General features: G+C 39.1%; 1 protein-coding gene across 1 annotated transcript in view; it reads right to left on the reverse strand.

Moving 5' to 3' along the window:
* The window catches only part of CENPT (centromere protein T), a gene marked incomplete at its 3' end in the record, with an annotated part of 281323 nt that overhangs the window by 208913 nt on the left and 55993 nt on the right, over positions 1–16417 (reverse strand). The gene's annotated exons all lie outside the window — the stretch shown is intronic.

The raw sequence follows: 16417 nt of genomic DNA on the forward strand, positions 1-16417 counted from the left end.
GCTACAAATAGTGCTGTTTGTTAAACACAGTAGACGCGATCGAGTGCCGTCTGCCAGTGGACTCCACACAGAGATTTACTACTGAACAGTGTCTAAAAAGAAAGCGCCCACGGCAAACGTCTAAAATGTGTTCTGCACATGCACATTTATATCCAGCGATAGACGCTGGAAAAGCGTCTAGTTCTTCACTGTGACGACTTGCTTTAAAAAAACTATTTTTTTACACATTTTAAAAAATTTTTGAAATATCAGATATCCTGATATTTGGCAAAGCAAATTTCAATGTGAATATGTCTCTGCAGTGATTTTTCATGGTGTTCGATGTGCTTCTTAGCAAGTCTGCTTTTTGTGTCCGATTCCTGGACTGTGTCTGGTTAGTAAATTCGATTTGGCGTCTACTTGTTGACGCTTTCTTTAGTAAATGTCTTTGCTGTCTAAAAGTAGACGGACGCTATTAAAAAGTACACATTAGCCCACGGAAATGCGCCTAGGCACAATAGTAAATCAGGGTCATTCTGTCATGTAATGTGTTTGTTGGCTACCACTACCTCCAGGTGCAGGGATGGCGATGGGTACTTGTGACCCATCGTATGCCAACCTGTACCTGTATCTTTTATCAGATAGATTTGGGAAGTTCTGGACCCATATTTTATTATTGTTTTGCTACATAGATGTGGTGATGCTCTGGATAGAATCACTAGAGGAGCTCTTGGAGTTCATGACCATTCTAAATGTCTTCTGTCATACTAAGATTAAATTATCAGATTTCATTTTTGGACATTAAAATTAACATACTAGAAAATGGGCGAGTGGGGACTACTTTCTTCAGCAAGCCCATGGCTGGAAATACTATACTGCATTCTGATAGTTTTCATCCCGGACCTCTTATAAGTAGCATTTCATACAGCCAATATTTGAGGCTCCGACGCATCTGCTCTGATGAACATCAGTTCAAACATGAGGCAGACGCATTACGAGATGGACTACTCAAGAGGAGCTATTCATGTACTATACTCAGAAAAGGCCTTCAGATACAAAGGAGGGAGGATATCCTATTTAAGTAGAAAGAATACAGAATCCTACACAGTAAGATTGATCACTTGATATACAAAACAAAATATGCAACTTAGACGAATTATCCAGCAGTACTATTTGTTAACCAATGATATTTTGAAAAAGTATTTAAAAGAATTTCCAGAAATTACCTATAAACAGCCACGTTCAGTAAAAGACGGTATTACTCAGCCATTTTAGGACAGATGAGATAACAGTTCCCCAAATGGTACATGGAAATTTTGATCATGTAACTTCTGTGATTGGATTTATGAGAATCAGCCTCTTTCTGCCAGATGGTACTCCTTATGCCATCAATCAATTTTTAGACTGCCAGACAATTGGCACTGTCTACATTATGTATTGTGAATGCGGAGCGTTCGATATATGAAAAACTAAACACCAATTTTGGTGCAGAATAAAGGACCATGTATACTATGTTAAAAATAATCTACTTCCTACCCTGATTGGTTGACATGTTGGGTTGCACCACAAAGAAAATACAGAGGTTTTAAAATTTGAGCTTTGGACCGTATTTTGCCAAATCCCAGAGGGGGCAACTTTGACAAAAACATTCTACAGCTGGATTTATCGCCTTAAAGTGACAAATCCTTCCGGGTTAACTGAAACCATCAGCTTCAAACCTTTTGTAGAATAAGGAATCTGAATTTGTGAAATGGCCATAACCCAAATAACATCAAGGTATATACAGATGTGCTCATAAGTTTGCAAACCCTGGCAGAAATTGTGAAATTGATACTGAAAATAAGACTGATCATGCCACAAAATGCTTTTATTGAAGGATAATGATCATATTAAGCCATTTATTATCAAATAGTTGTTTGTCTCTTTTTTAAATCATAACAAAAATCACCAAAATGGCCATGATGAAAAGTTTACATATCCTGGAATGTTTGGCCTTGGTACAGACACACAAGGTGACACACATGGGTTAAAATGCCAATTAGAGGTTAATGTCCCACATCTATGGCTTTTTAAATTGCAATTAGTGTCAGTGTATAAATAGTCAATGAGTTTGTTAGCTGTAACGTGAAAGTACTGACTAGGCTAGATACGGAGCCATGGGGATCTGAAAAGAACTGGTAGGTCAGGTAGACCAAGAAAGATTGCAGCCATAACTGACAGAAGAATTGTCCAGGATTCAAAAAAACCCACAGGCAACCTCAAAGAAATACAGGCTGCTCTGGAAAAAGATGGTGTGGTTGTTTTTAGGGAGTAAAATATGGTGATACTTGAAGCTGTTTGGTCGAGGTGCCAGAAAGAAGCTTTTACTGCACCAATGCCACAAAAAAGCCCAGTTACAATATGCCTGACAAAACCTTGACATGCCTAACCAGGCCTTTTTGTGTCATTGATCCAGTACAGGCTTCTTTCTGGCACCTCGACCATGCCGTTAATTCATGTTATTATATTGTGCTCCTTCAAGACAACCACGCTGTCTTTTTCCAGAGCAGCCTGTATTTTTCTTTTGGTTACCTATGTTACCATATAGTCTGCTATAGATGGGCTCTTTGCCCATTGTTTGTTGTTTTTCTTTGCTTGCATTATAATTTAACCATTTCAATACCGGGCAATTTTACACCTTCCTGCCCAGGCCATTTTTCACGTTTCAGCGCTCTCACACTTTGAATGACAATTGCGCGGTCATGCAACATTGTACCCAAACTAAAATTTTATCATTTTCTTCACACAACTAGAGCTTTCTTTTGGTGGTATTTAATCACCGCTGGGGTTTTTATTTTTTGCTAAACAAAAAAAGACCAAAAATTTTGAAAAAAAACACAAAACACGTTTTTCTTTGTTTCTGTTCTAAAAGTTTACAAATAACTGTTCTTCATAAATTTAGACCAAGATGTATTCTGCTACGTCTTTGGTGAAAATAACCCAAATTAGGATGTATTATTTAGTTTGTAGGAAAGTTATAGAGTTCACAAACTATGGTATAGATCTGAATATTGATCAATCCTGAAGTACTGACAGCCAATCTAATTTCTTGAGGTCCAAAAATGTCACAATAGTACAGATATCCCCCAAATGATCCCTTTTTGCAGAGTAGACAGTCCGACGTACTTCATAAGAGGAATTGCAAGTTTTTTGAAGCTGTATTTTTTTTTGTCATAATTTTTCGGAAAATGATTAAAAAAATTATTTTCACTATTTTTTTTTTTTTTACATACTGTCACCAGTGCAGTACAGCGTCATCATATAACTGGCATGGCGATGAACAGGGACACTGACTGGTGACAGTATGGAAAAAAAAAAAAAAAAAATATATATATATATATATATATATATATATATATATATATATATATATATATATATATATATATATTTTTTTTTTTTTTTTTTTTTTTTTGTTTTATTATTTTTAATTTTTTATTACATTTTTTTTTAAGATTTTTTTTTTTCATATTTTACTATGACCAAAGTAGTACAATGTTACCATAGTAACATTGTACTACTTTGGGTAAGTGATCAGTATTTTGTTTGTTTGTTTTTTTTTTTTACACAATTTCCTTATAGCAAAGAAGTACTTTGCTATAAGCAAGCATTTACCTGAATGACATCGATTCATTAAGGTTTTTTTTTTGTTTTTGTTTTTTTTTGCTTAGCTGTGATTTGGCCACAGCTAATCACATGACATGTGCATGTGATCTGCTGTGACCATACACAGCTAGGCACTAGTATACAATGGATGGCATGAAGCCATCCATTGTATACAACTGTCATGTGACCTGCTGTGATTGGTCACAGCAGGTCACATGGTACCGGCAACAGGGGCCGGTACTCAGATCTGTCATCGGCCGTGTCCGAGGTACATGGCCGGTGACAGATCGCACCGCTGCGCGGCTCTGCAACCACACGAACTGCGCATGTGTGGGAGGACACCAAATGGCGTGCACCCGGAAAGCTGGAGCATTTTTGCGGCCGCCAAACGGCTATAGGCCGGGCGGCTAATGGTTAAGGCTACTGTGGATTAATTGATTTTGTTCAACAAATGTTATGACTTTGTATTTGGCTCTTGGTCTTCAGGAATATAGTGGCGGATTGTTTTGGATCCAGCTGGTCTCTGGGCGGACATATGTGTTCGCTCCATCTTTTTGGATTGTAGTAATTGGTGCTCAGTGGCAGGCACCTCTCGGGGTCTGTACAGGGCAGTGTTTCTGCCTCGGCCCTTATGCATACGCCCACATCCTCTGTGGGCGATGCTCCCGGCCGTTTACTGTGTTCCACCACGATGGGCGTCATCTTGCGCATGCGTAGTAGCAGACATGCCGTGTCATGACGCCGTCAACGCCTCTTTGTGGCGCGTTTGCTTGGCTGATTAGCGAGGTAGGGGTATATAAGAGAACCCCAGGGTAAGGCTGAGTCCTTTGGCATGGAATGGTGGTTATGTTTTGGTTCGCGAAAGGTTGATATATGGCCGGACCGAACTGGACACTACTGATATGGGTTCGTGTTATTGGAGGTTGCTGTTAGATTAACCTTATCAAGCCGGCCGAACGCAAATGTGCGGCCTCCCGGCATCTGGGCCTAGACGCCGAGTGGCCGCACATTTGCGTTCTATTAAAAAAAGGACATAAGTCCTTTGTGCTCCCAGCACACATGTCCGTACTCACGGAAAGGTCCCAATCTCCTCTTTCGATCGGGGCCTTTCCCGATTATGTGACCGCCGTGACCCTAAACCCCACCCCACCTCCCAGCTTCTGAAACTCTTAAAGGGCGGGGAGGTGCCGGCGTGAAAGGGTTAATGGTGGTTTCTCTCAGTCTTAGATGGCAAAAGAGGATTAAGTGAAATTGGGGGCATCTCTACCCCCCCAAGTGAGGAGTTGCAGCTTGCAGTGTGTATCATCTTAGTTATCGGGTGAAACCCTCATGGTTCGGGCCACTTATGTGTATAGAATTTCATGTATACATTAGAGTTAATGGTGTCTAATAATCTGAATTTTTGGTAGATGGGACTATGATTTAACTGAAAGGAGTCGATACGCTGAGAGATACGTTGGTTTATAAGGAAATAATTAAGTTATCTGGGCAAAATCTACCACTCTCTGTGGATGCTGACTATGCCAGCAATTGGGAGCATCCATTTATAACACAAGTTATCCCACCCATTTATGTTGGAAACTGAGACTAGAAGGTACAAGGGTAACCATTGTAAGTAGTTTCTTCTCCTATAAATTACTTCCAGGTGTACAGAATTCACAATATGAATGGAATATTTGGCTTGCGGAATATAACAGTGATTTGTGCTGTGCACTGGAATTTTGGGAGGAAATATAATAAGTAATTATTATAGCATTTTTGGTTTATCATTCATATCTCTATAGTATGTTGATGGGCCTCCATATTGACGTCTGGAAACAAAGTAGAAGGCATAAGGATAACAATTGTAGTTTCTTCTCCTATAAATTACTTCCAGGTGCACAGTGTTCACAATATGAATGGAATATTTGGCTTTTCAAAAGAAATAGATGATGAAAACAAATCGTAAATGTGTGATGTGAAGATTCTATGTAAGTACTTGTGGAATAGAACAGTGATTTGTGCTGTGCACTGGAATTTTAGGAGGAAATATAATGAAAAGCAATTAGACCATTTTTGGTTTACAGTGGGGAAAATTATTAGATCCCCTGTAGATTTTGTAAGTTTGTCCACTTACAAAGAAATGAAGGGTCTATATCATTTAAAATACACCTATGTTAAAAATTAGAGACAGAATGTCAACTAAAAATCCAGAAAAAACACAATACAAATATTAAACACCGAGTTGTAGTTCAGTGAGTAAAATAAGTATTTGTGGGAGCTAGATTTATTGGTTGGTAGGGGATCAGACTGGCTATGTGCTCATGTGATACACAGATTAGTCCTATTACTTTAACCATTTCAATACCGTGCAATTTTACACCTTCCTGCCCAGGCCATTTTTCACGTTTCAGCGCTCTCACACTTTGAATGACAATTGCGCGGTCATACAACATTGTACCCAAACTAAAATGTTATCATTTTCTTCACACAACTAGCGCTTTCTTTTGGTGGTATTTAATCACCGCTGGGGTTTTTAATTTTTGCTAAATTAACAAAAAAATACCAAAAATTTTGAAAAAAAAAAAAACACATTTTTCTTTGTTTCTGTTGTAAAAGTTTACAAATAATTGTTCTTCATAAATTTAGGCCGAGATGTATTCTGCTACATGTCTTTGGTGAAAATAACCCAAATTAGGATGTATTATTTAGCTTGTAGGAAAGTTATAGAGTTTACAAACTATGGTATAGATCTGAAAATTGATCAATCCTGAAGTACTGACAGCCAATCTAATTTCATGAGGTCCAGAACAGTACAGATATCCCCCAAATTACCCCTTTTTGCAGAGTAGACAGTCCGACGTACTTTATAAGAGGCATGGCGAGTTTTTTGAAGTTGTATTTTTTTTGTCATAATTTTTCGGAAAATAAAAAAATGTAAAAAATTATTTTCACTATTTTTTTTTTTTTACATACTGTCACCAGTGCAGTACAGCATCACCATATAACTGGCATGGCGGTGAACAGGGACACTGACTGGTGACAGTATGAAAAAAAAAAATATATATATTTTAATTTTTATTTTTTTATTATTTTTAATTTTTTATTACATTTTTTTAAGATTTTTTTTCATATTGTACTATGACCAAAGTAGTACAATGTTACCATAGTAACATTGTACTACTTTGGGGAAGTGATCAGTATTTTTGTTTTTTGTTTTTTTTTTACACAACTTGCTTATAGCAAAGAATTACTTTGCTATAAGCAAGCATTTACCTGAATGAAATCAATTCATTCAGGTTTTTTTTTTTTTGTGCTTAGCTGTGATTTGGTCACAGCTAATCACATGACATGTGCATGTGATTAGCTGTGACCATTCACAGTTAGGCAGTAGTATACAATGGATGGCATGAATGAAGCCATCCATTGTATACAACTGTCAAGTGACCTGCTGTGATTGGTCACAGCAGGTCACATGGTACCAGCAACGGGGGCCGGTACTCAGATCTGTCATCGGTACACGGCGGGTGACAGATCGCGCCACTGCAAGGCTCTGCATTACCGCAAACTGCGCATGTGCGGGTGCACGCCAAATGGAATACAGCAGCACGTCTGAAGCCGCCAAACGGCCATTGGCCGGGCGGCTAATGGTTAATAAGGTGCTCCTACCGACAACTCGTTCTGTGCATAAAAGACACCTGTCCACAGAAACTCATTCTTCCTCACCATCATGGGAAAGACCAAAGAGCTGTCAAAGGACATCAGGAACAAGATTGTAGATCTGGACAAGGCCGGAATGTGCTATAAGACAATCAGCAAGGAACTTGGTAAGGAGACAACTGTCGCAGCGATTATTGGCAAATGGAAGAAATACAAAATATCAAATCACTCTTGGTGTGGAGCTCCATGCAAGATTTTGCCTTATGGGGTAAGGATGATCATGAGAAAAGTAAGGCATCAGCCCAGAAGTACACAGGAGGAGCTTGTGAATGATTTCAAGGCAGTTGGAACCACAGTCACCATATAACCTATTGGTAACACAATATGCCATCAGGATTGAAATCCTGCAGCAACCACAAGGTCCCCCTCCTTAAGAAGGCACATGTACAGGCCAGTCTGGAGTTTGCCAATGAACATTTAAATGATTCAGAGAAGGATTGGAATAAAGTGCTTTTGGTCAGATGAGACCAAAATTGAGCTCTTGACATTAACTTGACTCACTGTGTTTGGAGGAAGAAAAATGCTGACTATGACCCTAAGAACACCATCCTTACAGTTAAGCACAGAGATGTAAACATTATACTTTGGGGTTGTTTCTCTGCTAAAAAGGTACAGGCTGACTTTGTTGCATTGAGGGGCTATTGTATGGGGCCATGTATTTTAAAATCGTGGATAGAAACCTTCTTCCCTCAGCCAGAACATTGAAGATGAGTCATGGATGGGTCTTCCAGCATGACAATGACCCAAAACATATTGCCAAGGCAACAAAGGAGTGACTCAAGAAGAAGCACATTAACCCCTTGACACCGACGTCACACAAATGTGCAGCCTCACGGAACTGGGCTTTATTCCGTGGGGCCACATATTTGCGTACCAGTCTTTGTGCTGGGAGCGCCCCGCTCGGCACGGTCCCAGCACAGAGACCGCCGTGTCACTGGGAGCCCCAGGTCCCGTTCTAACCATCGGGACCCGGCACTCTTGATTTCGGGTCACACGATCGCTGTGATAGCCTCTGATCAGTCACTGTGCAGCCCGGCCACCTTGTTTTTTTCCTCTCTCTATGAATGGAGAAGAGAGATACTTTGTATCTCTCTAACTCCTAGCATAGAGGAAAAAAAAAAAAAAAAAAAAAAGAGAAAGATAAAGAAATATAAAAAAAGAAAAGAAAAATAAATAAAAATAGCTAGATCAAGGTTTGATCTAGTTCAGTGCCAGGGTTAGTGTTTGGGTCAAAGGTCAGGATTTAAAAAAAATTGGTTTCAGTTTGTTTTAGGAAAAACAAAATGCGCACTATTGTTTCTGGGCTGTACTACGGGTACAAACAAATAACAAACATATAAAAGGTATCGCTGCGATCGTCAAGAGCTGAAGAATTTATTTGGTGTTCTTTGGTGGTAGATTATGGTCATAACAAGAAACACAGCTCAATAAAAAAAATCAGGAGCTATTCATTACCATTTACCATCAAATGAAAGCCCAATTTGTCCTGAAAAAAAAAAAAAAAAACAAGGTATAATCCACCTGGATGTACAAAGTAGTTGTGATATGTACGGTTTTACTAACACATGTCAACGTTGCACAATTGTGCTTAGGCATTTAGATTTGTTTTACCCTTAGGCGTGAAGGGGTTAATGTCATTGAGTGGCGTAGCCAGTCTCCAGACCTTAATCTTATAGAAAAATTATGGAGGGAGCTGAAAATATCGTGTTGACAAGCAACAGTCAAGAAACCTTAAGGATTTAGAGAAAATCTGTAAGGAAGAATGGACCAAAATCCCTCCTGAGATGTGAGCAAACCTGGTAACCAAGATCGTGTGTGAATAAAATATAGAACATCTGCATTGGTTCAAAATGTTAACTAAGCTGCTAACACAAATTCAGATAGAATAATTTAACAGATATAGTATATACAATAGTGTAGCGCTAAAAAGAAAAAAAATAAAATAGTGGTGCAATCCCAGCTATTACCATGTGAAATACCACAAAATGCATTGGGTAGAGCTTGGATCTATGTCACCACGCACATGTGTATAATCGTGGCCATCTTGCAAGTGGTATGTAGATCTCTCTGATTTAACAACGCTGTAATTTATATTGGAGTTTCTCTTTTATTCTATGCACATGCCACCTTTGATACCTGATAACAGACGAACGGACCGTAACTAAGGAGTGGATGAATGCGGTTTGTGTTGTATTGGAGGTTCTGGAAAATGCATGACTCGGTGTCATTCATTAATATTGAGCCGTTTTTGACCATTCTATAATTTGATGGTCAAATTTATCTGGTAGGCATCTTTCTGAGCAGAGTAGGGTGACATGTTTGCACGGATCCCACTTGGATATTTATAGTTACCGAAGACTCACGTTTGCACGTGACTTATTTTTATGGAACTGGGACACATTAAGGACTTTTTCACATATATAATTTGTACCGGATATATATATCCTAGTAACATTGCCATGTATTTTTCTCACATTGCGTTTCCTATGGTGATAGCTGGGATTGCACTATTATAATTTTTTTTTCTTTTTAGCGCTAAACTAGCATATATAAACCTGGTGACCAACTACAAGAAACATCTTACCTCTGTGCTTGCAAACAAGGGTTTCTCCACCAGGTACTAAGTCATGTTTTTATTGGGGATCAAATACTTACTCACTGAACTGCAACTCAATGTATAACATTCGTATCACGTGTTTTTTTCTGCATTTTTGGTTGATAATCTGTTTCTATCATTTAAAATACACCTATGATAAAAATTATAGACCATTTCTTTGTAAGTGGGCAAACTTACAAAATCTGCAGGTAATCAAACAATTCTTTTCCCCACTGCATCATTCATATCTCTATAGTGATGTTGATGGGCCTCAGTATGGACATCTGCCTCCTTAGTTATTGGGAGTCTTTTTGGTTTCCCCTATGTTCGTCTAAGATTTTCTCTGGATCCTTTGGCAATGCGCCCCACCTATGTGACCCTTTTTCATTAGTTTTCTTGTACACATTTGTTATGGATTAAAGATTAATGTATATTATGTTTTCTACACCGTATTCATTTTCTGCCTCCTCAAATAAATGGTCTTGAAGAAGCTAAATGTGAAACGCGTTTCAATTTACAATTTATGTGTGGTCTCCTGTGGTGCTTATAAAGTCCACTTTATACCCTCTAAAATACTGTGTGGGTTTTTTCTTAATGTAAGCCTAGACACAGGGTTTTGTTTTGTTTCCTGTTTTTACCCATACATACATCTCATTAAAAAAAAATTTAACTTTTCAACACTTAAAAAGGCAAAACAGATTTACTCAAACTGTGCCTACAGAAAAGATGACTTACATTTTTTAATTAAAAAAATATTAATTTTTTTTTTTTTCATTTAATTCTTTACTGTGGAAAAATTAAGCATATCCTTACCTCAGAATCTGATATTACATCCTTTAGCAGAGATAACTTAAAGTGCTTTGTACAACTGACCAGTTTTCATATTGCCTTTGTGAAATTTTGACCACTCTTCCATGCAAAATTCCTTCAGTTGCACAATGTTTGAGGGTTTCCCTGCATGAACTGTCCCTTTAACATGCTCTTACATCAATGGGATTCAAATGAGGGTGTGGACTAAGCCAGTCCATAATTCCCTATTTTGACCTCTCCTTTATGAGCCATCCATTTGATATTTAACAAAATATTTGCGACACTCTAGAAAATTCTCAATTTCTGGTTTAACTTCAAGTTTTGGACACATGGCTTCTCATTCTCAGACACACTTTGATATGATGCAGAATTCATAGCTGACCTGACAATTGCAAGCTGGCCAGATCATGAACCAGCAAAGCAACCCCAAAACATAATATTTTCACCCCATTACGTCACAGTTCTCCAGAAATACAGCATTTGGTTTTCACCAAACATGTCTACTGTAACTATGGCAAAACAATAGTCTCCATCAGTCCAAAACACGTGGTTTCTGAAAGCCTGATCTGTACCTACAGTATCTCACAGAAGTGAGTACACCCCTCACATTTTTATAAATGTTTTATTATATCATCTTTTCTTTGCTACAATGTAAAGTAGCTTATATAACAGTGTAAATTTGGGTGCAAAATAGATGTGATTAGATCCTTCATTGGAAGTGTAAAAAGGTGAAACCAGTCTTATTTAAACCACTGATATCTCTAGCCTAGTGTTCACTTTTATTGACATGTGGTATCAACAGGTCTAAAAAAAAAAAAAAAAAGAAGATTATGGAAAGGGATTTATACAGATCACCTAACAATTAAAATCTACTCTTCTTCTAATCTATAAGTGGCATATATTTCAAATTACTATAAATTTGTGTAGGACTGGCTGGCCCAGCAAATCGACCCAAGAGATGACCATTTGATGTTAAAAAGTCTTCAAATACTTCTGTTCCTCACTGTACCTACATATCCCACAATGAAATATTGAGGTTCTTGAACACTCTGCGATTTTGCAAGTTCTCCCACTTAGAAATCATGGAAGGGTCTGAAATTCACATTGTAGGTGCATTCCCACTCAGACAGAATTAAAAAAAAAAGAAGAAAAAAATTCAGGAAATCACATTGTATGATTTATAAAGAATTTGCCTTGCATTGCTGAACATAAGTATTTGAACACCTGAGAAAATCAGTGTTAATATTTGGTACAGAAGCCTTTGTTTGCAATTACAGAGGTCAAACGTTTCCTGTAGTTCTTTACCAGGTTTGCACACACTGCAACAGGGATTTTGGCCCACTCCTCCACACAGATCTCCTCTAGATCTGTCAGGTTTCAGGGCTGTCGCTGAGCAACACGGAGTTTCAGCTCCCTCCAAAGATGTTCTACTGGATTTAGGTCTGGAGACTAGCTAGACCACTCCAGAACCTTGATATGTTTCTTACGGAGCCACTCCTTGGTTATCCTGGCTGTGTGCTTCGGGTCGTTATGTTGGAAGACACAGCCATGACCCATCTTCAATGCTCTGACTGAGGGAAGGAGGTTGTTGCTCAAAATCTCACAATAAATGGCCCCATTCCTTAATACAGTGCAGTCGTCCTGTCCCCTTTGCAGAAAAGCACCCCCAAAGCATGATGTTACCAGCCCCATGCTTCACAGTAGGGATTGTGTCCTTGGGATGCAACTCATCCTTTTTCCTCCAAGCATGACGAAGTGAAGTTTAGACCAAAAAGTTCTACTTTGGTCTCATCTGACCACATGACTTTCTTCCATGCCTCCTCTGGATCATCCAGATGGTCATTGGCAAACTTCAGATGGGCCTGGACATGTGATGACTTCAGCAGGGGAACGTTCCGTGCAATGCATGATTTGAAACAATGACGGCGTAGTGTTCTACCGACAGTGACCTTTGAAACTGTGGTCCCAGCTCTCTTCATGTCATTGACCAGCTCCTCCCTTGTAGTTCTGGGCCGATTCCTCGCCTTTCTTATCATCAGTGATACCCCACGAGCTGAGATGTTGCATGGAGTCCCAGTCCGAGGGAGACTGACAGTCATCTTTAGCCTCTTCCATTTTCTAACAATTGCTCCAACAGTTGATGTATTTTCACCAAGCTGCTTGGCAATTGCTCCGTAGCCCTTTCCAGCCTTGTGGAGGTCCACAATTTTGTCTCTGATGTCTTTTGGCAGCTCTTTGGTCTTGCCCATGGTAGTAGTTGGCGTCTGACTGTGGGGTGGACAGGTGTCTTTAAAGAGCTCAGACAGTTGCTACTAAGTTAGATGAGTGGAATAGAGGTGGACTTTTTAAAGGCACAGTAACAGGTCTTTGAGAGCCAGAATTCTTGCTGTTTCTTAGGTGTTCAAATGCTTATGTTCAGCAGTGCAAGACAAATAAATTCTTTAAAAATCATACAATGTGATTTCCTGAATTTTTTTTTTAATTCTGTCTGATTGGGAATGCACCTACAATGTGAATTTCAGACCCCTCCATAATTTCTAAGTGGGAGAACTTGCAAAATCGCAGAGTGTTCAAACACTTCTGTTCCTCACTGTAACTCTTACAATAGTTGGCATATCCCACATTTAAAAAAAGATTGAGCCAATTTTAACCTGCATGGGCAGTGTACCAGGAAGCCTTTTCTGTACATAAAAGAACATTACAGTAAGACTATTGAAATTAAACATATATAGCATCTCACAGGGAGTACACCCCTCACATTTTTGTAAATATTTAATCTTTTCATGTGACAAAACTGAAGAAATGACACTTTGCTACACTGTAAAGTAGTGAGTGTACAGCTTGTACAACAGTGTGAATTTGCTGTCCCCTCAAAATAACACACAGCCAATTAATATCTAAACCGCTGGCAACAAAAGGGAGTACACCCTTAAGTGAAAAATGTCAAAATTGGGACAAAGAGTCAATATTTTGTGTGGCCACCAGTATTTTCCAGCACTGCCTTAACCATCTTGGGCATGGGGTTCACCAGAGCTTCACAGGTTGTCAATGGAGTCCTCTTCTACTCCTCTATAATAACTTTACGAAGCTGGTGGATGTTGGAGACCTTCCGCTCCTCCACCTACCATTTGAGGATGTGCCACAGATGCTCAATAGGGTTTTTAGGTCTGGAGACATGCTTGGCCAGTCTATCACCTTTACACTCAGCTTCTTTAGCAAGGCAATGGTCGTCTTGGAGGTGTGTTTGGGGTCGTTATGTTGGAATACTGATCTGCGGCCTAGTCTCCGAAGGGAGGGGATCATGCTCTGCTTCAATATGTCACAGTACGTTGACATTCATGATTACCTCTTACTATAGCTCCCCAGTGCAGGAAGCACTCATGCAGCCCCAGACAGTGACACTCCCACCACCATGCTTGATTGTAGGCAAGACACACTTGTCTTTGTACTCCTCACCTGGATGCCACCACACACGCTTGACACCATCTGAACCAAATAAATTTATCTTGGCCTCATCAGAGATGGTTCTAATAATCCATGTTCTTAGTCTGCTTGTCTTCAGCAAATTGTATGCGGGCTTTCTTGTGCATCATCTTTAGAAGAGACTTCCTTCTGGGATAGCCATGCAGACAAATTTGATGCAGTGTGTGCGTATGGTATGAGCACTGACAGGCTGACCCCCCCTTCAACCTCTGCAGCATTGCTGGCAGCACTCATACATCTATTTCCCAAAGACAACCTCTGGATATGACGCTGAGCATGTGAACTCAACGTCTTTGGTCTACCATGGTTAGGCCTGTTCTGAGTGGAACCTGTCCTGTTAAACCGCTGTATGGTCTGGGCCACTATGCTGCAGCTCAGTTTCAGGGTTTTAGCAATCTTCTTATAGCCTAGGCTATCTTTACGTAGAGCAACAATTTTTTTTTTTTTTTTCAGATCCTCAGAGTTCTTTGCCATGAGGTGCCATGTTGAACTTCCAGTGACCAGTATGAGAGAGTTCGAGAGAACACCAAATTTAAACACACTTGCTCCCCATTCACGCCTTTGACCTTGTAACACCAATGAGTCACATGACAGTGGAGGGAAAATGGCAAATTGGGCCCAATTTGGACATTTTCACTTAGGGGTGTACTCACTTTTGTTGCCAGCGGTTTAGACATTAATGGCTGTGTGTTGAGTTATTTTGAGGGAACAGCAAATTTACACTATTATACAAGCTGTACACTCACTACTTTACATTGTAGCAAAGTGTAATTTCTTCAGTGTTATCACTTGAAAAGATATAAAAATATTTACAAAATGTGAGGGGTGTACTCACTTCTGTGAGATACTGTATATGTTTAATTTCAATCTGTAGTCTTGCTGTAATGTTCTTTATGTACAGAAAAGGCTTCCTGGTACACTGCCCATGCAGGTTAAATTGGCTCAATCTTTTTCTAAATGTGGGATATGCCAACTATTGTAAGAGTTACCTACATATCCCACAATTAAATATTGAGGTTCTTGAAGACTTCTTTTAACATCAAATGATCATTACTTGGGTTGATTTGCTGGGCCAGCCGGTCCTACACAAATTTATAGTCATTTGAAAAATACGCCACTTATAGATTTCTTCCTTACAGAGGAGAAGTAGATTTCAAATTGTTAGGTGATCTGTATAAATCCCTTTCCATAATCTTTTTTTAAAGGCATGTTGATACCACACGTCAAAAAAAGTCTACACTAGACTGTAGATATCATTGGTTTAAATAAGACAGGTTTCACCTTTATACTTCCAATGAAGGATCTAATCACATCTATTTTGCACCCAATCTGAAACAGACAATTTTAATTTTAAAGTGTTGATAAATATACAGGTATAATCACTTTTTAAATGTGACAAATATGCAATTTTGTTATTTTAAATTATAAGAATGAATACACAATGTCAATTTTGGGTATACTTTGTTCAAGTATATCACCTATACCTGTAGGTACTATCTGAATGAACATCTAAATGTTTGTTGTTTCAAATATGTGTAAAAAGTCAACAATTTCCATGGGGTATACAGTTGCAAGAAAAAGTATGTGAACCCCTTGGGATTATGTGGAGTTTTGCATGAATTGGGCATAAAATGTGCTCTGAACGTCATCTAAGTCACAACAATAGAAGAACACAGTCTGCTGAACATAATACTACACAAACATTAGATGTTGCCATGGTTTAATTGCACATAACATGTAAACATTCACAGTGCAGGGAGGAAAAAGTATGTGAGGCCCTAGCTTAAGGACTTCTCCCAGAGCTAATTGGAGCCAGGAGTGAGCCAACCTTGACTCCAATCAGTGTGATGATATTGGATGTGTTGCTGACAGCTGTCCTGCCCTTAAAAAACACACACCTGTTTTGGGTTTACTGGTTTCAAGAAGCACTGTCTGATGTGAACCATGCCTCGCAGAAAAGAGCTCTCAGAAGACCTACGATCAAGAATTGTTGACTTGCATGAAGCTGGAAAGGGTTACAAAAGCCTTGATGTTCATGTGTCCACGGTAAGACAGACTGTCTACAAATAGAGAAAGTTTAGCACGGTTGCTACTCTCCCTAGGCGTGGTCGTCCTGTAAAAATGACTGCAAGAGCACAGCGCAGAATGCAGCACGAGGTAAAGAAGAATCCCAGAGTGTCAGCTAAAGACCTACAGAAATCTCTG

This window comes from Staurois parvus, unplaced genomic scaffold (assembly GCF_062004578.1).
Source record: "Staurois parvus isolate SC_StPar_1 unplaced genomic scaffold, SC_StPar_1.0 ptg000594l, whole genome shotgun sequence".
NCBI lineage: Eukaryota > Metazoa > Chordata > Amphibia > Anura > Ranidae > Staurois > Staurois parvus.